This window comes from Rutilus rutilus (genome assembly GCF_951802725.1).
Source record: "Rutilus rutilus genome assembly, chromosome: 1".
Lineage (NCBI taxonomy): Eukaryota > Metazoa > Chordata > Actinopteri > Cypriniformes > Leuciscidae > Rutilus > Rutilus rutilus.
This window is the reverse complement of record NC_140209.1, coordinates 55,122,310-55,144,633: the sequence shown is the minus strand read 5'-3', so window position 1 is coordinate 55,144,633 and position 22,324 is coordinate 55,122,310. Positions and strand designations below refer to the sequence as shown.

Genomic DNA, 22,324 nt, shown 5'->3' with positions numbered 1-22,324 from the left:
GACCTGAGATTTCTGAACCTTGGTCAGCTCTAACTACTATTTGATGTATGTTAGTAGCTCGTCTATGTACAATTCGTGGGGGTTCTTTACAAAAATGACTCATGACAGGATCTGAACTTTGCCAGTGGTTTTGTACTATTTGCTCAAACTCTTTGCTTAAGGCTGAATACTGGATTACACAAAACAACGGATTATTGACAGATTCAAGACGTATTCTATTGAGACATTCTTTCTGATCTATTTACGAATCGTTCAGCAGCCTTTTAATCCAATTTTCAGCGCAGCCTCTTTCATGAAACCTTTGATTTAAATCCTTACATTGTTTCTTACATGTTTCATTATACGTACATGTCCTACGAATTCTCTTAAAGGGATAGTTCACCCAAAAATGAAAATTTTGTCAGTAATTACTTACCCTCATGTTGTTCCAGCCCCATAAGACTTTTGTTCATCTTCAGAACACAAATTAAGATATTTTTGATGAAATCTAAGAGCTGGCTCACTCCTTCATAGGCTTCTATGTAATTTCATCTGCCAGCCAAGAAAAGTTAGTAAAGACATCATAAAAATAGTCCAAGTGACTACAGTGGCTCAACCTTAAGTTTATCAAGCGATGAGAATACTTTTTGTGCGCAAAAACAAGCAAAAATAGCGACTTTATTCAACTATTTATTTTCTTCTGTGTGTAGTGTAACAGCACAGTGCTTCTGGGTTGTATTTCAGAACGTAGGCTCACTATTGGCCAGCATCACACACATCGCACACATGACCAACGTTGGCTGGTTCATTTATACAATCAATACCAGGACATTGGTTTACAAAACAATAACGTAAGAAGAAATCAATAGCCTGTATACCACCATCATGTGGAATGCTAGTGTTTAATGATTCCACATCTAGTTTGACAAGTAAGACAATATTATGAGGCAATTTAACACCAAACTAGACAGAAGGTTCAAGACCCAGACCGTATGCTCCTGACACAACAAAAACTGGAGAGCACAAAGCCAAGGGAATAAGCCCAAAGTGGTGCGCTCACCCAGGCATGTAACATCTAACTTGGGAGTCAGAATCCTGTCGCTAACCCTAAACATGACAGAACAAAGCAACAGTACCATGACATTAAACACGTGAATACTTGCTGCACTACAGGTACAATTAATTATTAATTTCACTCACTGATTCAACTGTGTGTAATTGATAAGCACAGTCATTACAGCATGAGAGAGTGTGTGTGTGTGTGTACTGTGTACTGCTTTATTGCTTTTTATTATTCCAGTGTAGTCCAAGAATCCGCCAAGCTGCTTCTCAGTAAGGCTGCCAATAACACGCAGAATTCCCTCCACACTTTCTTGGTGGTGCCTGGAGAAAATAAAAATATGTGGCTATCATCCATCCATTTCCCAAAATGTTTATCTATTGAATATCTTCAGAACACCTGGAATATAGTGCATGAAAATGTTTGTGTTTATATGAAAAAAAATAGTCTTTTTTTCTTTTCTTTTTTTTTTAGCTTACAGTAATAACCATTAGGAACAGTATCAGATCTGGATTGGTCCTGTCTGACCAATATGAAATCTGGCAAAAAAAATTGGTATTGGACATGATACCAATATTGAGCATCCCTAATCAAGTGTCAAAAGTGTCAGAAAAAAGGGAAAAGTCAATGCAACCCGCAGCAAGCTCAAACAACAAATGATTGATAAAAAGTGGTAGCTCTCTTATATAATGGTGCAGCATTGTCTTTGGGTCTAGATGGTCTGATGATCAGGCTGAAACACCAGCTAAGGCTTGTTATAGCTGTTTATTTTGGTACAATGCCATGAATCTTAAAAACTCAGGACATCCACTGACTAGTTCTTCCCCAATTTGCCTAGTCACAAACGTATGTCCAAGTAGCACAATAGTGAAAGCTCTAGACTAGATGCTTAGACATCAGGCCACAACATAGACGGAATACCTTGCAATGTGCTTAAACTACTGACCACTACTGGTGGAAACCTTGCAATGTGCTTAAATGTGCTAAGCCCTTGATCACTTGGAATTTGGAAATTACACAAACGAAAATGATAACAATACGATAAACTATAACAGTCAGCTTAAGTTACCTACAAGTATTTTGTGGTTAAATGTTAAAATAACTCCAATATTATTAAGTGTTCAATTAGGGCTAGAGCTAAACTCTGCTGGATAGCAGAGTAGGATTGGACACCCCTGCATTAAGCAGAGAAATGGTGTAAAAAAAACAAAAACATTTCCAGTGAAAATTTCACATGCTCCAAGGACACATGCACATTTAACAAGACATATGACAGTGATCACACACTTAGATGCTTTTTTGCCAGTTTTCTCAGTGCCTCAAGAAAGATAATACACATAATTAAACAAGGTACATTATGATTTCTCCTGGTATTTTATATTTGTGTTAGCTATTTATAACTCACCTCAGACTTTGGCCCATCTGGGTCATGACAGATAGCGAAAATATGATGTTTTTGACAAGAATCCTCAGAGAGTTGCTTAACAATATTTAAGCCCAATCCCCAGTTGGCATTTTTCATGCTTTCACTGCTGCCATGTTCTTATGGTTATCAAGCTGCTTCTGTCACCCAGTCTGACTCTACCTGTGCTTTTTATGTAACTCCACGCCCATTTTGCACGGGTGTATTATGCTATGGTGTATTAGACTTGGTTCTCTCACTAGCATTTATTCAATGGCCAGAGCTCTTTACCATTCCTTGGAGAGATTGAGCGAAGGTAAGTATGCTTACTCTTTATAGTAGTCGTCAGCCCATGGTGTTTACGTTCATGACACAAACTGACAATAATTTATTTTATCAACTTTTTGTTCCCATCAAGTTCCCATTATCAGTATCGACCCAACGGCTAGCCTTGAATTCCCCATCCCGCAACAGTTCTTTATCTTAACTCAGTGTATAATGTTTAGCCAAAACACATCACTTGTTTTTCTTTTTAAGTTTCTCACCCAAATAGACCCACAATTCCAAAACAAATCTTCAAATAAAAGCAAAATGGAGTAAAAAGTAAAAATACAACATTTCCACACCTGCAAAACAAATTTCAAGCATTTAAGCGAAAGACTTCAGATCAACAGGTTTTGAGGCTCATTAGAAACTGTGTGCATTCCTTTGTTCCCTTTCGTGGTCACTACAAGTTACGTCAGTGACAACGAAATGGGGGTTTCGCTTAGAAGCCTATCACCTTTGAGTATTACAAAACGAGCCAATGGCAATGGAAATGCCATGGGTCTGCAGAATTTGCATGCGTAACTCCGCCCTACCTCGTGGGTATATAAGGAAGTACGCCGCAACATGCAGATATGTTTTTGCTTCAGAGCCAAGAGGTTCTCTTCACTCCTGTAGAATGCATTCTCTGAGTGTCATCGAGTGTTCTTTGAGACGAGCTGCTTTCCAGTCTGTGTTGGTGTCACGCTTGGTCACGCTCCGAGTACCAGTTACTCCGACCTGTCGTCAGACTTTCACCCCGTGGACGAACCTCAGCTTTCTACGGGCCGGAGTGCCCTTAGAACAAGTTTCCAGGCATGTTGTTGTCTCAACAGATGCCTCCACCACAGGTTGGGGTACCATGTGCAATGGACATGCTGCCGCGGACTCCTGGAGAGGACCCCAGCGCCTTCAGCCCCTCCCTGGAGAATGGCGACTCCATCACCAGTCGGTTCAGCTGATTTGGTAACAGTTCGGCGACGCACAGGTAGATCTGTTTGCCTTGGCAAGTATGCGTTTCCCCCAGTGAGCCTTCTTGCACAGACCCTGTGCAAGATCAGGGAGGACTCGTGACAGCCGCTCCCTGGCCAATTCCTCTGAGGAAGGACCTCCTTTCTCAGAGACAGGGCACCCTTTGGCACCCTCGTCCCGATCTTTGGAACCTCCATGTGTGACTCCTGGACGGGTCGAGGCAGGTTTGAGTACCCTATCACCAGCGGTGGTGGCTACCATCACTTCCGCTAGAGCATCGTGAGACATGCCTATGCATTGAAGTGGAACCTCTTCGTCACCTGGTGCTCTTCTCGCCGAAGAGACCCCAGTAAATGCCCGATCAGTGTCGTGCTTTCCTTCCTGCAAGAAGGGTTGGAGAGAAGGCTGTCTACCTCCACCCTTAAAGTATATGTCAAAGCTATCGCCGCACATCATGATGCAGTTGAGGGCAAGTCCATTGGAAAGCACGACCTGATCATCAGGTTCCTGAGAGGAGCGAGGAGACTGAATCCTCCTCGCCCTCCTCTCGTGCCCTCTTGGGACCTCTCAGTGGTTTTAACTGCCCTGCGGAGTGCTTCCTTTGAGCCTTTGCAAGCAGTGGAGCTTAAGTTCCTGTTAATGAAGACAGCGCTCCTGCTTGCACTGGCATCCATCAAGAGGGTAGGGGACCTGAAGGCATTCTCCGCAGACTCTTTGTCTGTTATGGTGGGAAGCTGAAGGGAAAGGCTCTCTCCAAGCAAAGGCTGTCTCACTGGATAGTGGACGGTATCCTGAAATGGTGAATGCACAAAAAGTTCGGAAAAATGACAATATTGCATTATTGTTTGTTTAGTTAGTTTTATTGTATTGAACACAGAATAGAGTTGCCATGTTGTCTGACATAAAAGTTAATGACGTTGCTTATCATTTTTTATATGATGGGTAATACAGGGCATCTGGATTAGCACTTCGTTGGCCTTCCTTATGGAAGAATGGTTTGTGCTTCTGTTTTACCAGGGCATAGTTTCTCCAGTGTAGTCCATGAATCCACCATGCTGATTCTCAGTAAGGCTGCTAAAGACACTCATCATCCCCTCCACACTTGTCCTGGTGTCGATAGATGCCTGGTGGACAAACAGAGAGTAACATGCAATTAAAATAGTGTAATGTTGACAAACAGAAACCACCTGTGTGCTTTTGTGCCTCATTTTTGGTTTCACCCCATTACAGCAAATCACCTTTATCACTGAATCTAGATTTACCTTATCTCCCCCCATGTCTGTTTTCACATATCCTGGGTGAATGGAAATGCAGAGGATCTCATCTGCCTTTAAGTCCCTAGCTACACAGTCAACATGTTTAGACCTGCCTGAAAGGAAAACAGATGCATGACAAAGTTTGTTAACACTGCAACCACTTCTAATTTGTTTTTCAGTTTCTAATAAGTTGAGACAGTGTTTGATCAGAACGTATGTTCAGGCAGTATAGTAGTCAATGAATAGATAAATTTGCACATGGCTCATTTGTATAATCTTTACTCATTATTACACTATTATTATTACATGTGTAGTGTCCCGAATGAACAAAGAGAAAAAAAAAAAAAACTATTTGAAATCTATTCTGACCATTCAGACTGAAACACATTTCCAAATATCTGATTTTTATCGAGTTTCAAACTACATTTTCCTGCCTGTCTCAAAAGAGTCTTCTTGTGTACCTTGCTGATACTGTATGGGAAGAGCGGGAATGGCTCTGTCTGTGATGCCACGAGGCTCATAGATAATGAATTTGTGGACATGTTGATCACAGCTGCTTTATCACATGACATCCCTGGTTTGCCACTGGCTTTAGCTGCTGCACGCAGATACGGCAGGTACTCCTGATTAAAGACATTCACAACCAAGTGTTTTAGATATTGCAAGAAATCTAGACTTGTTTTAGATTAGTCTTGTTCCCCAAAACTCTTTCCATTACCCTAATGACAAATAAAGGTCCCATCACGGTGGTGTTGAAGGCTTGGATCATGTCCTCAACGGTGGTGTTCCACATGGATTTTTGTGGTAACACTGCAGCATTATTTATGATCAGGTTCAAACCATTCTTGCCCAGTAGAGAACCCACTTTCTTGGCAGATTCTTTGATACTGCATGGATCAGCAACATCTAATATCGGCAGAAAAATTATCAGTTGTAAAAAGGTTATTTCTAACCTCAAAAAACAACTATTACTATCCTGGCCTTAGTTATAGTTTACTTTGTCAATACTGACACCTTGTGGTCACTTTAAGTAGTACGTCACCTTTAATAATATATCAGCCATTTTGGATTTTAGAGCTCATGGTACAGAGTATAGAGGTGCATCCACGTCCATCCTTCTTGTTTTGCTCTTGAAACGGCACAATCTGTAAGTTTAAAAGACTAATCTAAGCGGTAACATATGATTACATGTATTCTGATATATATACATATGTTTGAGAACGATTTGCATGTGACATGTTAAATGTAGCCTGAAGCATATAATTGTGATGCTTGATTGTTCTTCTTAACACAGTTATCTTCTAAGTTATGTAAGGGGGATTTATGTGCATCTTAAATAATGTTTTGATTTTATGTGAACTGAATGTAATATTGTAAGAGATATTTTTTAAATATCATTGTTCATTTGTGTTACAGTTTCACAAATTGGGCTTCAGTAAAGCAAGTTTGACCCTGACAACTGTCTACGACTTTTACTAAGCCTTTGTTTAGCTCGCTGCAAAAGCAAACATAAGCTGAAGGCAGAAGAGTGAAAAGATTGAGTTCACATTGAGAGCTTAACACTGGACTACATGTGCTCTATCTGCACAGAGAACCAGAATGTCGCACTCGTCGAAGCGCAGCCTAGCTTCCAAGCTGGAAACCAGGTCAGAGGCTAGATCTTCAGCTAGCAACACTTCATCCACATGTCGCTCTCATAAATCTAACGCAAGCCAAGCTGCAGCTGAAGCACGCGCAAAGGCAGAGGCCGCACGCACAAGAGCTGAGTTTGCAAAGCGCCAGATAGATATGGAGATCGAAAAGGCTAGGATTGAAGCAACGCTGAATGCTCTGAAAGAGGAGGGTGAAGCTGAAGCAGCTCTCGCAGCAGCAAGGGTGTTGGAATCTGCCGCAATTTGTTCAAATGACGAAATTGAAAGGGGTAGTTCTTTGGCCGCTGAACGTACAGAAGAATTCATTAGGACACACTTTTCTCAGAACCAGAGTATGAAGAAAGAAAAAGACATTCCTGGAATCAGCCAGTCTACTCCTAACGCTGTAAATGCAATAAGCAGACATGACCAAATGGGGTATCAGCATTCAAGACAGCCGAATAGCTTTCCCTCTCATATGAGAAACCCCTGCTCACCAAGTGAACCAGTACCTCGATCCAGTGAGGTGTCTGATCTTGCAGTGTTTCTTGCACGTCGTGATCTTCTCACTTGTAGCTTCAAAGTATTTGACAACAAGCCAGAGAATTACATACCCTGGAAAACAGCGTTTATGAATGCCATTGACGGTCTAAATCTAAAAGACAATGAAGAGATTGATTTGCTTACCAAGTGGCTTGAAGGTGAGTCCCTCAGACATGCTCTGAGAATAAGAGCTGCCCATGCACATGATCCTGAAGCTGGTCTCAGACATTTATGGCAACGTTTGGACAAAAAATATGGTTCCCCAGAGGTAATTGAAGCATCTTTATTTAAATGTTTAGAGAGTTTCGCTAAGATTTCTCACAAAGACTTCAATCAGTTGCAAGCACTTGCAGATCTGCTCCTGGAAGTGCAAGCAATGAAAGAGGAAGGCAATCTACCTAGTCTTGGATTCCTTGACACATCAAAGGGAATAAACTCTATCGTTGAAAAACTGCCTCACAGTCTTCAGGAAGCATGGATAGTTAAGGGAACAAAATACAAGAAAGAATATCTACTTCATTATCCACCTTTTTCATACTTTGTCGAGTTTGTCAATGAAAATGCTGAAATGAGAACAGATCCCAGCTTCTCTTTTCAATCTTCTAATACATCGCCTCTTAAAGTAGAAACAGTCCAAATGAAGCAGTCAAGATGCAGACCTTCTATCTTTGCCAGCAAAACAGAGGTTGAATCGAACTTGTCTGTAAGTTCCAACACCAGTTCAGTTGACCTGACAAGACAATGTCCCCTCCATAAAAGGAACCATTCACTATTGAAATGCAGAGGTTTCAGAATGAAGTCTTTAGCTGAAAGGAAGAGGTTTCTTAAAGAGAACTCTATCTGCTACAAGTGCTGTGTTTCTTCAGACCACAGGGCCAAAGATTGCAGGGTGACTATCCATTGTTCAGAATGCAACAGCCATGGCCATGTCTCTGCTCTTCATGATGGTCCAGCTCCATGGCTCGAAAAGAGACCCGCCACACCAACAGAGGCTCAAGGCGGGGAGCAAGACGAACCAACCTCCACAGTGACCACATCTGTCTGCACAGAAATATGTGGAACAGGGTTACAAGGAAAGTCATGCTCAAAAATTTGCCTAGTCAATGTTTACCCTGATGGTTGTTCTGAGGAAAAGAAGCGTATGTACGTAATGTTGGATGATCAGAGTAACCTCTCTTTAGCGAGGTCAGCCTTCTTCCGCATGTTCAATGTTCAAGGTGAAGTCTTCCCTTACACAATGAGAACATGCTCAGGCACAGCTGATACTAGTGGGAGGAGAGCAAAAGACTTTGTGGTTGAATCCTTGGATGGGAAAGTATCAATGATGCTTCCAACACTCATAGAGTGTAATTCGATCCCTGATAACAGACTGGAGATTCCCACTCCTGAAGCCGCTGCTTACCACCCTCATCTTCAAGCCATTGCCTCTCAAATACCTCCACTGGATCCCGCAGCTGACATTCTCATTCTCATAGGGAGAGATCTTATCCGTGCGCACAAGGTCCGCAGACAGCGCAATGGTCCTCAAAATGCTCCATATGCCCAACTCCTCGACCTGGGATGGGTGATTGTAGGAGATGTGTGCCTCGGTGGAGCTCACAAACCCACGGTGAGCACTTTCAAAACTAGTGTGCTTGAGAACGGCAGACCCAGCTTTCTCACACCTTGCAAAAACAGCATCTATTCTAAAGAAAGGTTCACAAGTGAAGAGCACAGACTCATAAGGAGCACAAAACGAGCTCATGACATTGGGAAGCATATCTTCAAACAAACCAAAGAAGACAACATGCTCGCACTATCTGGAGAAGATGAGGTTTTCCTGGATATTATGGACAACGAATTCACCAAAGACAAAGCAAATAGTTGGGTGGCTCCACTCCCGTTTCGCTGTCCCAGAGAGCGTTTGCCCAATAATAGAGACCAGGCTGTCAGTCGTCTATTATCACTTCGTCATTCTCTGAAAAAGAAGACGGACATGAAAGACCATTATGTGGATTTCTTGGAGACAATGTTGAAAAAAAGGCATTCTGAGATTGCTCCACCTCTTGAAGACAACAAGGAATGTTGGTACCTCCCAAGTTTTGGCATTTACCACCCACAAAAGCCAGGGAAGATCAGGATAGTGTTTGATTCAAGTGCTCAATACAACAACATATCCTTAAATCAAGTTCTCCTTAAAGGCCCAGACCTGAACAACAGCCTGATAGGTGTGATCATTCGCTTCAGATCTGACTCCTACGCTGTGATGGCAGACATTGAGCAAATGTTTCACAGCTTTCTGGTCAAAGAGGAACATCGAGATTACCTGCGCTTCTTGTGGTTTAAGGATCACAACCTTGATGGAGATATTGTGGAGTACCGCATGAGGGTCCACGTTTTTGGCAATTGCCCCTCCCCATCAGTAGCTGTATACGGGCTCAAGAGAACAGCTGTAGAGGGAGAGTCTGAGTTTGGAAGTGATGCATGGCTCTTCATCGAGCACCATTTCTATGTGGACGATGGGCTAAAATCATTTAGTTCCGAAGCTGAGGCCATTGATGTACTGCACAGAGCTCGACAGATGCTAGCACGATCCAACCTCCGTCTACACAAAATCTCATCCAACAGCCCCATCATCATGAAAGCCTTCCCGAATGAGGATCTGGCAACTACGCTGCAAGGCCTCGATCTTGGTATGAACTTACCATCCATCCAACGAAGCTTAGGATTGTGTTGGGACTTGTCAATAGATGCATTTGTATTTCAAGTATCTATCAGTGACAAACCTTACACTAAGCGAGGAGTGCTTTCTACCATCAACAGTTTGTACGATCCTCTAGGATTTGTAGTACCAGTAAGCATTGAGGGTCGCTCCATACTGAGAGACATCTCTGGAGATGCAGATGATTGGGATGTTATTCTGCCCAAAGAGAAACAAGAGAAATGGCAAAAATGGAAAGATTCCCTCAAACATCTGCAAGGGCTAAAAATCTCAAGAATGTACACCTCCATCTCATTGTCTAGTGCATACAAGAAAGAGATCATTGTGTTTTGTGATGCTTCCACTAAAGCTGTAGGTACAGTAGCTTACCTGAAAGTTACTAACACAGATGGTCTCAGTGAAGTTGGTTTCCTCTTTGGTAGGGCAAAACTTGCTCCAAAGCCGGATGTCACTATCCCTCGACTTGAGTTATGTGCGGCTGTGCTAGCAGTGGAAGTAGCAGAGATGCTTCAAGAACAGCTGGATACAACACTGGATGATGTGAGATTCTACACTGACTCTAAAGTAGTGCTAGGATACATCTTCAATGAGACAAGGCGTTTTCACGTCTATGTTCATAATCGAGTACAGCGCATTAGACACTCTACGGGACCGCATCAGTGGAACTTTGTGCCCACTCATCTTAATCCAGCCGATGCTGCAAGCAGAGGACTCCCCTCAGAGCAACTGATTTCATCATATTGGCTAACAGGGCCTCCATTCCTCCTGCACACAAGACAAGACCAACTTGATAAAAGGTCTTACACCCTTGTCAGTCCTGAAACAGATGCAGAGCTTCGTCCAGAGTGTGTTAACTGTGTGACTAGCCTGTCACAAAGAAACCTTGGGAGTGAAAGGTTCCAACGATTTTCTAGTTGGAGCTCCCTGTTAAAGGCCATAGCACGATTGCAACACATAGCCAAGTGTGTCAAGCCTGGGTCAGGAGACGTCTGTTGCGGATGGCACATTTGCAACAAGCATAAGGAGGAAGAGCAGCTGAAGCAGGCTAAAGCTACAATCATTCAAACTGTTCAGAGAGAAGTCTACAGAGATGACTTTAAACACCTAGAACAAGGTCAGCCTGTCCAAAAGTCAAGTCCTCTCAGCAAACTCTGTCCATTCATTGACCCAGAAGGGTTTCTCAGAGTAGGAGGTCGGCTGGGGAGAGCTCAACTACCATCTGAAGAACTGTATCCAGCTCTCATACCTGGTAAACATCATGTTTCTCAGCTTTTGATTCGACACTTCCATGAGAAGGTATGTCACCAAGGCCGACATCTCACGGAAGGTGCCATTAGGGCAGGTGGTTACTGGATTGTTGGAGGTAAGAGATCCGTCAGCAGCTCCATATACAACTGTGTTACCTGTCGCAAATTGAGAGGCAAACAAGAGGAGCAGATCATGGCAGATTTGCCAGCTGACAGATTACACATAGACCCGCCATTCACATTCGTGGGGTTGGATGTTTTCGGTCCATGGCCAGTCGCGGTCAGGAAAACACGAGGATGTCCGGCAGAAGCTAAAAGATGGGCGGTCATATTTACTTGCATGACTACACGGGCGATTCACCTAGAAGTGATCGAGTCTATGAGTGCCTCATGTTTTATCAATTCCCTACGGCGTTTCTTTGCAATCAGAGGCCCCGCTAAGATCTTGAGGTCTGACTGTGGAACCAACTTTGTGAGAGCCTGCAAAGAGCTACAAATTGACAAGCAAGGTTGCCATAACACAAACATCCAAGCTTACCTATCTGATAACCAATGCTGCTGGCAGTTCAATCCTCCTCATGCTTCACATATGGCTGGGTCCTGGGAGCGCATGATTGGAGTTTCCCGACGTATCCTTGATGCCATGCTCCTTCAACACAGCCCTGCAAGACTTACACATGAAGTTTTAATAACGTTCATGGCAGAAGTGAGTGCAATTGTGAATGCTCGTCCCTTAACCACAGTCTCTACTGATCCAGAACAACCAATGATACTAACACCAGCAATGCTCCTCACGCAGAAAGTTGGAGCCCCACCAGTACCACCTGGCCAATTTGAAAACCACGATCTATGCAGAGCTCAGTGGCGTCGCGTTCAGTATTTAGCCAATGTCTTCTGGGGAAGATGGAAGAATGAATATTTGAGTGGACTTCAAGGACGCCGCAAGTGGCGCACGGCTAAGCCAAACCTACAAAATGGAGACGTTGTGCTTCTGAAAGATGCCCAGGAGAAAAGAAATGACTGGCCAGTTGGGATCATAAATAAAACTTACCCAAGTGAGGATGGCAAAGTCAGAAAGATTGAAGTAAAAATCATAAAGAAAGGTGAACAAAGACTCTTCTTGAGACCAGTCACTGAGGTTGTTCTTCTGGTTTCAAAGGACACAAATTAAGGTGGCTTAACGATCTGGATGTTGACGCCTTTGTTACTGTTCCTCAAGTCTGATGTGACATCTGTTGATGTCAGGCGGGGAGTATCCTGGCCTTAGTTATAGTTTACTTTGTCAATACTGACACCTTGTGGTCACTTTAAGTAGTACGTCACCTTTAATAATATATCAGCCATTTTGGATTTTAGAGCTCATGGTACAGAGTATAGAGGTGCATCCACGTCCATCCTTCTTGTTTTGCTCTTGAAACGGCACAATCTGTAAGTTTAAAAGACTAATCTAAGCGGTAACATATGATTACATGTATTCTGATATATATACATATGTTTGAGAACGATTTGCATGTGACATGTTAAATGTAGCCTGAAGCACATAATTGTGATGCTTGATTGTTCTTCTTAACACAGTTATCTTCTAAGTTATGTAAGGGGGATTTATGTGCATCTTAAATAATGTTTTGATTTTATGTGAACTGAATGTAATATTGTAAGAGATATTTTTTAAATATCATTGTTCATTTGTGTTACAGTTTCACAAATTGGGCTTCAGTAAAGCAAGTTTGACCCTGACAACTGTCTACGACTTTTACTAAGCCTTTGTTTAGCTCGCTGCAAAAGCAAACATAAGCTGAAGGCAGAAGAATTACTGTAATGTAAAATGTAGTCTAAAAGACAAATCCACATTTACCAAGCGAAATGGTGACAACACCTGGATGTTTTTTGGCCAGTTCTCTCAGTGCCTGAATCAGAAAGAAAATGTGAATGATAAAATGCACATTTCTATAGCTGTCTTATTTCCTAAGCTCTTGAATACTCACCTCAGAATTGGTCCCATCTGGGTCACGACATGCAGCAAAAATTTGGGAGCAACGGGCCTCCAGGAGTTGCTTGACAATTTCTAGACCCAAGCCTCGGTTGGCCCCGGTCACGAGAGCACTGCACGCCTTTAATGTTGCCATGTTCAAAGATGATCAGTCTGATGATATCACCCAACCTGCCTCTCTATCAGGCTTTTTATATGGGATGCAGAGTGGACGCCACACCCCATATTGCCCTGGTCTGTCATATTGTTTATAAGAGAGAGAACCTTGCTGAGTCGACATGATATTTCAAAGTGCATAAACCTATCGGCACTAATAGATTTGAGTAATAAAACTCAGTTATATTACTTTATTAAAATCATATACACTGTTTCAGAAGTGAGAGTAGAGATTAAAGGTCTGAGCTAGAAAACACAGCAAGGTACATATGTACCGAACCATAAACTGATGAGCTGATCAGTAGCTCCATTATCGCCAGTGTGACCTTAAGCAAGGTATTTATCCATAGGTTGTTCAAGAGGAACATTCCCTTCAGTAATTTAAGGGGAGCAGAGTCCCCTGTGGAGTCCCTGTATTGCTCACGATTGTATCAGACACACATCCGATAGGCAAATTGTAGGGGGTCCAATGATGTCTTTACTTAGGGGCAAATGTGCTTTCAGGACCAACCTAAGTCCTATAGGTTTGCGAGGTGGAGCCTTTGTGGACTGAACTTGTTGGTCCATCACATCCCACAGATGCTCAATTGAGATCTGGGTAATTTGGAGGCCAGAGCAACACCTTGAACTCTTCATTATGTTCCTCAAACCATTCCTTAACAATGTGTGCAGTGTAGCAGGGTGCATTACTCCGCTGAAAGAGGCCACTTCCACCAGGAAACACCATTGTCATGAAGGGATGTACCTGGTCTGCAACAATGTTTAGGTAGGTGGCACGTGTCAAATTTACGTCCACATGAATAGCCGGACCAGGGTTTCCCAGCAGAACATTGCTCAGAGAATCACACTCCCTTGTCGTCGTCTGATGCGCTTTCGATGGTGGACAGGGGTTATCATAGGCACTCTGATTGGTCTGTAGCCCCATATGCAGCAGAGTGCGATGCACAGTGTGTTGTGACACATTCCTCCCATCATTAAAATGTTGTGTGACTTATGCCACAGTAGACCTTCTGTTAGCTTGGACCATACTGGACAGCCTTCGTTGCCCTCATGCATCAATGAATCTTGGGTGCCCACAACCTGTCACCAGTTTGTGGTTTGTCCCTTGTCTGACCACTGTTGGTAAATTCTCACCACTGCTGACCGGGAGCAACTCCCAAGTCTTGCTGTTTCAGAGATACTCTGACCCAGTCATCTTGCCATAACAGTTTGGCCCTTGAGGTAAACTCCAACGTGCAAAGGAAAAAGGCAGGCAGGAAGGATGATCAAGGCTAGATGAGGATCAGAGTCAGATAAGACACATGGGTGAGACACATGACTATAGCCCCTTTCACACAATACGTTGATCTCGGGAAATTGCCATAAAATTGCTAGAGTGCCTTCTGTGTGAACGCAAACACGTCCCGGGATTGATGCCGGGATCGATGCCGGGATGGGGACCTAGTAACATTGCCCGGATTAGTCCCGGAACGCACCCTGTGTGAACTAAAGCCAGGACCAATGCTGTAAGGGATGTGTCGTAGTGATGATGCACGTGCCATCACACGACTCTGTTGCTCTTAGAAGAAAGTTTGTGAGCGTTATCAACAAAGCAAGAACGAAAAAATGTCTGCAAACTGGAATGAAGCAGAGACCAGAGAGTTCCTTACTATCGGCGCTGAAGCTGAAATCGTTCGGCAGCTTTGTGGACCGGTACGTGATGCGTTTGTGTACATGTTTTCGATGCGTATGTTACACATCACATTCTGACGTCATGAGTCTTTACGGGATCTTTACGGGATGTGTGTGAACGCACTCACAGATTCCGGAAAATCACTGGCAGTGTGAATTAACCAAAAATCATCCGTGTATTTTCCGGAATCTCTGTGTGAAAGGGGCTTAAGTGTAAGCCTCATCTCCAATAGAGATGAAACATCCTACAGAGAGGAGGTCAGTTCACTCACAGCATGGTGTGGTGACAATAATCTTTACTACCGTAAAACTTCAAATAATAGCCCGGGCTTTTATTTTCCCAAATCGCCAAACTGCACCGGCTTGTATTTGAGACAGGCGTCTATATGAGACAGGCCTTTAATTTAGTATTGAGATGAGCATGACAGTAGGAGGTTACCAAATCTGTGTTTGTGTTTAACAGATCAGTTAATGTAAGAATTAGCCTACTATATTTCTGTAGGTCTAAAGGGGGTCGCACACCAGACGAGAAGCACAGCGCTACATCTTTAAAATTTGGACACATTATTCTCTATGAGTGTACATTGTCTCAAATCGTCGTTAATGTATATACTGACTGCACCCTGTGCTGCAATATACATTCAGTTTTACATTCATTAACAGAAATCAGCTGCTTGAATGAAATTTGCTGATGTTATTAGATTTTCAGGTGATATTCTCAATTTATTCAGTTAACGGACGCTCTGAGGTAAAGTGAATTCAGACTGCAGACTAAGCAACGATTGTATTTAATTGTACAGCACAATCATAACATAGTACAGACATGATCTTAATTGCATAATATCCTTAAACATAACAATTTTGCTGGCCATAAACTGACAAAGTGCGCGTCCAGTGTGCGATACCTCGAGTTGTCATAGACGCGACGCGGCGCTTCTCATCCAGTGTGCGACCCCCTTTAGATTATTGGCAGCATAAAAAAACGAAACGATGTGACAGCCTTGGGCTGAACAATACAAGTTACCGGTAATATCCATCGAGCCTATGAACTAGTTGCCAGAAAAACATCAACAAGAAAGAATGAAGGCTGCCCTGTAAAACAACTGCAATCATGTGATACAAAAGGACCCTATTCATCACTATCATCATCACCGCGATCCTCAACTACAAGTTCATTGGCGAATTCCTCCTCCTCGTCGCTCTCCTCCACTTCTCCCTCTCCGGCCTCCGCTAACTCTGCTTGCGCTAACAGCTCCCGCCCAGATGCGCAGGGCTCTCTTTTGTGCGCAATCTGCTCCATAGAACTGGCTTAAACAGAATCTCACGATTCATTCAAAGCCACAGATTTGTTCACGAATCACCGCTGTGTGCTGAAGTTCTGCTATGGCATATTATTCGTTGCAAAATAGAGCAATAAGCCTACTGACAATACTGTTTTAAATGTAGTACATCACTTAATGTTACCCTTCTGTTTGTTGAACTGTTGTATAAAATCAATGTCACATTTGAAATCGTGTGGATATTCAGGAAACATTGCATTCTTGCTTGTGTAATATGATCAACATTAAAAACACTGCTGGATATCAGCCTGCATTTTGATCGCAGATTTAGTCGCACAGATAGCGCAAGCGGCTTGTGGCAGAGCACAGACCGACTGAATGACACTTTTAAGTAGAAAATCTCAAATGAAGATCGCTGAACTTCAGCTTACTTGTCTGTGTTTTCAGATCATCCGTGCTTCTTCAGCAGTGTAGAGAGAGCGCACGTGCATGGTTGCCAGATACTATTGAAAAGACCGGGTAGAAAACGTGTTCTTTTAACAGAAAAGCTCTGACTGGGGGGTTAAATTATTAAAATCTGGCAACTGTGAGTATGAACGCTCGTAAAAACAGTCAATGTGTTGTCGTCTCCTTTATTTGACACAAACAAGTGATTTTGGTTAAGTAAAAAAAAAAATGGTTTAAACACATTTCAGTCTCGTCTTTTTTCGTCAACGATATTGCATGTGTTGATATAGTCACAGTTATCGTTTAATGATGTGGGTGTCGTCTCTCATCGTCTTGTCTTAGTCAGGGGAAAAAAGGTCGTCAACGAACATTTTTCGTCATAGTTTTTGTTATGTATTGGCGTATTGGCCCAACCGGACCTGGTTCCCGGAACTAGTGCTCCTCGCGACAGCCCCTCCCTGGCTCATCCCTCTGAGAGAGGACCTGCTCTCTCAGAGACGGGGCACCCTATGGCACCCGCGTCCAGACCTCTGGAAACTCCATGTCTGGTCCCTGGACGGGATGCGGAGGTTCTAGGTGACCTACCCCCTGCGGTAGTTGACACCATCACTTCCGCTAGAGCCCCCTCTACGAGGCGCCTCTATGCGTTGAAGTGGAACCTGTTCGTTGACTGGTGCTCCTCTCACGAGGAGCACCCCCGATCTTGCTCGGTCAGAGCTGTGCTTTCCTTCCTGCAAGAAGGGCTGGAGCAAAGGCTGTCTCCCTCCACCCTTAAAGTGTATGTTGCCGCTATTGCCGCACATCACGGCATGATGGTAAGTCTTTGGGAAAGCACTACCTGATCGTCAGGTTCCTGAGGGGAGCGAGGAGACTGAATCCTCCTCGCCCACTCTCTATACCCTCTTGGGATTTGTCTCTGGTCCTTTCGGCTCTTCAGAGACCACCCTTTGAGCCTCTGCAATCAGCTGAGTTAAAAATCCTGTCCTGTAAGACAGTACTCCTGGTTGCATTGGCCTCTATCAAGAGGGTAGGGGACCTGCATGTATTTTCGGTCGACGAATCGTGCCTAGAATTCGGCTCGGATAACTCTCTCGTGATCCTGAGACCCCGGCCTGGATACGTGTCCAAGGTTCCTACCACCCCCTTCTGGGACCAGGTAGTGAACCTGCAAGCGCTGCCTTCGGAGGAGGCAGACCCAGCCCTGGCTTTTCTCTGTCCCGTCCGCGCTCTGCGTCTGTACGTGGACAGAACGCAAAGCCTCAGGACCTCAGATCAGCTCTTCGTCTCTTCGTCTCAGACATCTGTAGAGCTGCGGGCTGGGCGACAACTAACACGTTCGCTAGGTTTTATAGACTGCGTGTTGAGCCGGGTTCTTCCTGTGTGCTCGCTTCAACTAGCCGGTAACACCAAAGTTCCCGCTCTAGTGTCGGCTTGCTGCGCCATTCCCTTCCTCGGAACGGATACGTGCGTTTTTTGCTCCAGTCGAGTTCCCCGCTTAGGCAAACCCTGTGAGTTCCTCCACACCCCTTCGGCATTCGGACGTTGCGGAGCGTCCGACGCCAGGCCTAGTGCTCATAGGTTGTGTAACTTGTGCTAGGCTGGGTTCCATATGTGTGATCCCTGCGGTGATCCCATATGCGTATTCTTCCACGACCAGCTCCCTGCGGTGAGCCCGTGTCTTTCCCTTGGCAGAGTCTGCTCTGCCGTCACTGTTTGGTGTAGCCTCCCCCTTCGGGCTGGAGCCACTCCAGTGACATTCCACATGTTTTCTCCACATGTTACCTCCCTTCGGGCAGGATGTGGCTCCGCAGCGTCCTTTCCCCGGAAAGGCACGCTTTCCCAGTGTTATCCAAAGAGTTCCTCTGTGTGGGGTATAATGGAACAGCAGTTGAACTCCCTCTACGCAGATCTTCCGCCCCAGCCAATTGGGGGTCTGAGAGTCTTGCGTAGGGCGCTGGATGTGGCAGCAACCATAGTGTTTTCCATGGGATCCCAATTACGTCGTCATGTCGACGTTACGTCGAACGTGAGCGACTGAAAGGGAACGTCTCGGTTACTAATGTAACCCTCGTTCCCTGAAGGAGGGAACGGGAGACGTAACATCCCGTCGCCACCGTTGCTGACCATCGCTGCATGGCCATCACAAATCCCGGCTCCTCAGCGAAAAACAATGTGTGCGTGCGCCCGCTTCCTGTTTATACCCGCGCTGCGGGGCGGGGGCACTTGACGCAATTCACGCACTCCAATGTTCATTGGCTCGTTCTGTAGACACTCGAAGTTGATAGGGCTTCCTGAAGTGATCCCAATTACGTCGTCACATCGACGTTACGTCTCCCGTTCCCTCCTTCAGGGAACGAGGGTTACATTAGTAACCGAGACGTTTTCTTGTGTGTAACACCAAGGACCGTGCTGTAAATAAGTATTTTACTTTAGCATGTTATTCTTTGGATTGCTGTTTTGTATCGTCTTGATCCAGAAATAAATCAAATCAACAGAAATGACATTAGCTTGACACAAAGCGAAAGTCTGCGCAAAAGCGCGTGCAAGAGATGTAATGTCATTTACTGACACAAAATACAGACAAATAAAACAAAATACCTCGTTGGCTGCATGCTGCGAGAAAGGGAAATAGTCTTTGAATCTCCTTACGAACGTTCAAGTCCTTTGTGATGAGAATAAATATAAATCTTTCTCTGAGCATACATGTCAGTGCTTGCCGCTTGCTTGCATGAACTATGATTCTGACGTGAAGTTCGCGAATAAACTTGAAGCAATCCTTCAAAATAAAGGTAAGCAACTTATAATGAATAAATAATGTATAAATAACAAACAACTTAAATTCTAAATTATGAATGTGATTATAGAAAAAATAAACAAATTATATATAAATTATATCAACAATATAATGGCAGCATTTACAGGCAGTTTGGACCTGGACCAGCTTTTTGGTGACCTCTCATATTGTTCTTTTGTTTGACCAGGCCACCGTTTCTCCAGTGTAGGTGGATTGCTTCTCAGTAAGGCTGCCAATAACATGCAGAATTCCCTCCACACTTTCTTGGTGGTGCCTGGAGAAAATAAAAATATGTGGCTATCATCCATCCATTTCCCAAATTTCTTATCTATTGAATATCTTCAGAACACCTGGAATATAGTGCATGAAAATGTTTGTGTTTGTGTTGAATTTCTTTTTTTCCAGCTTACAGTAATAACCATTACGAACAGTATAAGATCTGGATCGGTCCTGTCTGACCAATATGCAATCTTGCAAAAAATGTCGGTATCAGACATGATACCAATACTGAGCATCCCTAATCAAATGTCAAAAGTGTCAGAAAAAAGGGAAAAGTCAATGCAACCCGTAAACGACTACAAACAATGCAAACAACAAACGAATGATAAAAAGTGGTAGCTCTCTTATATAATAGTGCAGCATTGTCTTTGGGTCTTTGGGTCTAGATGGTCAAGTCAAGTCACCTTTATTTATATAGTGCTTTTTACAATACAGATTGTATCAAAGCAGCTTCACAGTGATAACATGAAAATAATACAACAAAGTTTGTTTCTAGAAGAAAATTGCATCATCGTCCACCTTAAGTAAGGCAGATCAAAAATATTGTTGAATATTAAATGTCCCCATCTAAGCAAGCCAAAAGCCAAGGCAACAGTGGCAAGGAACCAAAACTCCATCAGTGACAGAATGTAGAAAAAAACCTTGGGAGAACCCAGGCTCAGTCAGGGGTCAGTTCTCCTCTGGCCAACGAGTGAAAAGTGTATGATTATGATCCAGGCAGCATTACAGGTCAGAAGTCAGATTGGTCGTGTCGATGAGGCCTTCACAGGGCTGATGAGGCCGACACTTCAGGGATGCATCATGGATGGGTCCAGGTGCACGTCCACCATCTGATCTGGATACGTCCGGGATCCAGCTGACTTCAGTAAACAGGGAGGGACTGGTTGACACTTCAGGACTGCGTTGTCATCATGTCCAGACACAGGTCCTTCATCGGATCTGGATACGGCCTGGATCCGGCGGACTGCGGTAAACCTCGGATAAACATAAGAGACTTAATATTAGCGTAGACGCCATCCTTATTATGATGTGACAAATACATCAGGATTTGTTCCCGGTTCCAGCTCACATAATCTATGCAGCCTAACATTGAATTATAAAAGTCTATAATGTGTTATGTGTATGCTAGGTCAAAGAGATGTGTTTTTAGTCTAGATTTGAACTGACAGAGTGTGTCTGCTTCCCGGACAATGTTAGGAACATTGTTCCAAAGTTTTGGTGCTAAATAGGAAAAGGATCTACCGCCAGCAGTTGATTTTGATATTCTAGGTATTATCAACTGGCTGGAATTTTGAGATCGCAATAGACGTGAAGGACTATAATGCGTTAAGAGCTCGCTCAAGTATTGTGGAGCTAAACCATTTAGTGCTTTGTAAGTGATCAGCAATATTTAAAAATGTATACGATTTTTAATAGGGAGCCAATGCAGTGTTGACAGAACCGGGCTAATATGGTCATACTTCCTGGTTCTGATAAAAACTCGAGCTGCTGCATTTTGGACCAGCTGTAGTTTGTTTACTAAGCAACCACCCATAATAGCATTACAATAATCTAGCCTTGATGTCATGAACGCATGGACTATGTGTTCTGCATTTTTCTGCATTTAATTTAGATATATTTTTAAGATGAAAGAATGCGGTTTTACAGATGCTAGACACATGACTTTCAAATGAAAGATTGATATCAAAGAGCACACCCAGGTTCCTAACCAACGACAAAGGTTTGACAGAGCAGCCATCAAGTGTTAGACAGTATTTGACTTTATTACGTGAGAAAAAATTTTGTCCAATAATTTGAATCTCTGTTTTTTTCAGAATTAAGTAGTAGGAAGTTGCTAGTCATGCAGTTTTTTATATCAGCTATGCATTCCGTTAATTTTGTAAATTGGTAAGTTTCGTCAGGGTGTGAAGAAATATAGAGCTGCGTATCATCAGTATAACAGTGAAAACTAATGCCATGCTTCCTAATGATATCTCCCAAGGGTAGGATGTACAGAGTGAACAGCAACGGTCCTGGTACTGAGCCTTTTGGTACACGGTACGCCATACTGAACTTGTGATCGATAAGACATCTCTTCATTTACTGCTACAAACTGATAACGGTCAGATAAGTATGATTTAAACCATGCTAATGCAATTCCACTAATGCCAACATAATTTTCGAGTCTATTTAAAAGAATGTTGTGGTCAATAGTGTCAAATGTAGCACTAAGATCGAGTAACACTAATAGAGAGATACAAGTTACAACCATTGATAAGAGCAAATAATTTGTAACTCTAATGAGAGCAGACTCAGTACTATAGTACGGTCTGAATCCTGATAGAAAATCCTTGCAGATATCATTTCTTTCTAAAAAGGAACATAGTTGTGAAGATACTGCCTTTTCTAGTATCTTTGACAGAAAAGGTCGATTTGAGATCGGCCAGTAATTGACTAATTCTGTAGGATCAAGTTGTGTTTTTTTAACAAGCGGTTTAACCATAACCAGCTTAAAAGTTTTTGGTATGTATCCTAATGACAAAGATGAATTAATGATATTAAGAAGAGGATCTATGACCTCTGGAAGCATCTCTTTCAGTAGCTTAGTCAGTATAGGGTCTAACATACATGTTG

General features: G+C 43.3%; 1 pseudogene across 1 annotated transcript; it reads right to left on the bottom strand.

Annotated features, from left to right (window-relative positions):
• Positions 1–384: 384 nt before the first annotated feature.
• Positions 385–13,222, bottom strand: LOC311299178 (C-signal-like; annotated as a pseudogene). The gene is made up of 6 exons (XR_014630328.1): positions 13,080–13,222; positions 12,950–13,001; positions 5,691–5,878; positions 5,434–5,595; positions 4,964–5,085; positions 385–1,355 (listed from the first exon to the last, which is right to left on the bottom strand). The product of XR_014630328.1 is annotated as a C-signal-like (transcript).
• Between the last annotated feature and the right edge of the window lie 9,102 nt (positions 13,223–22,324).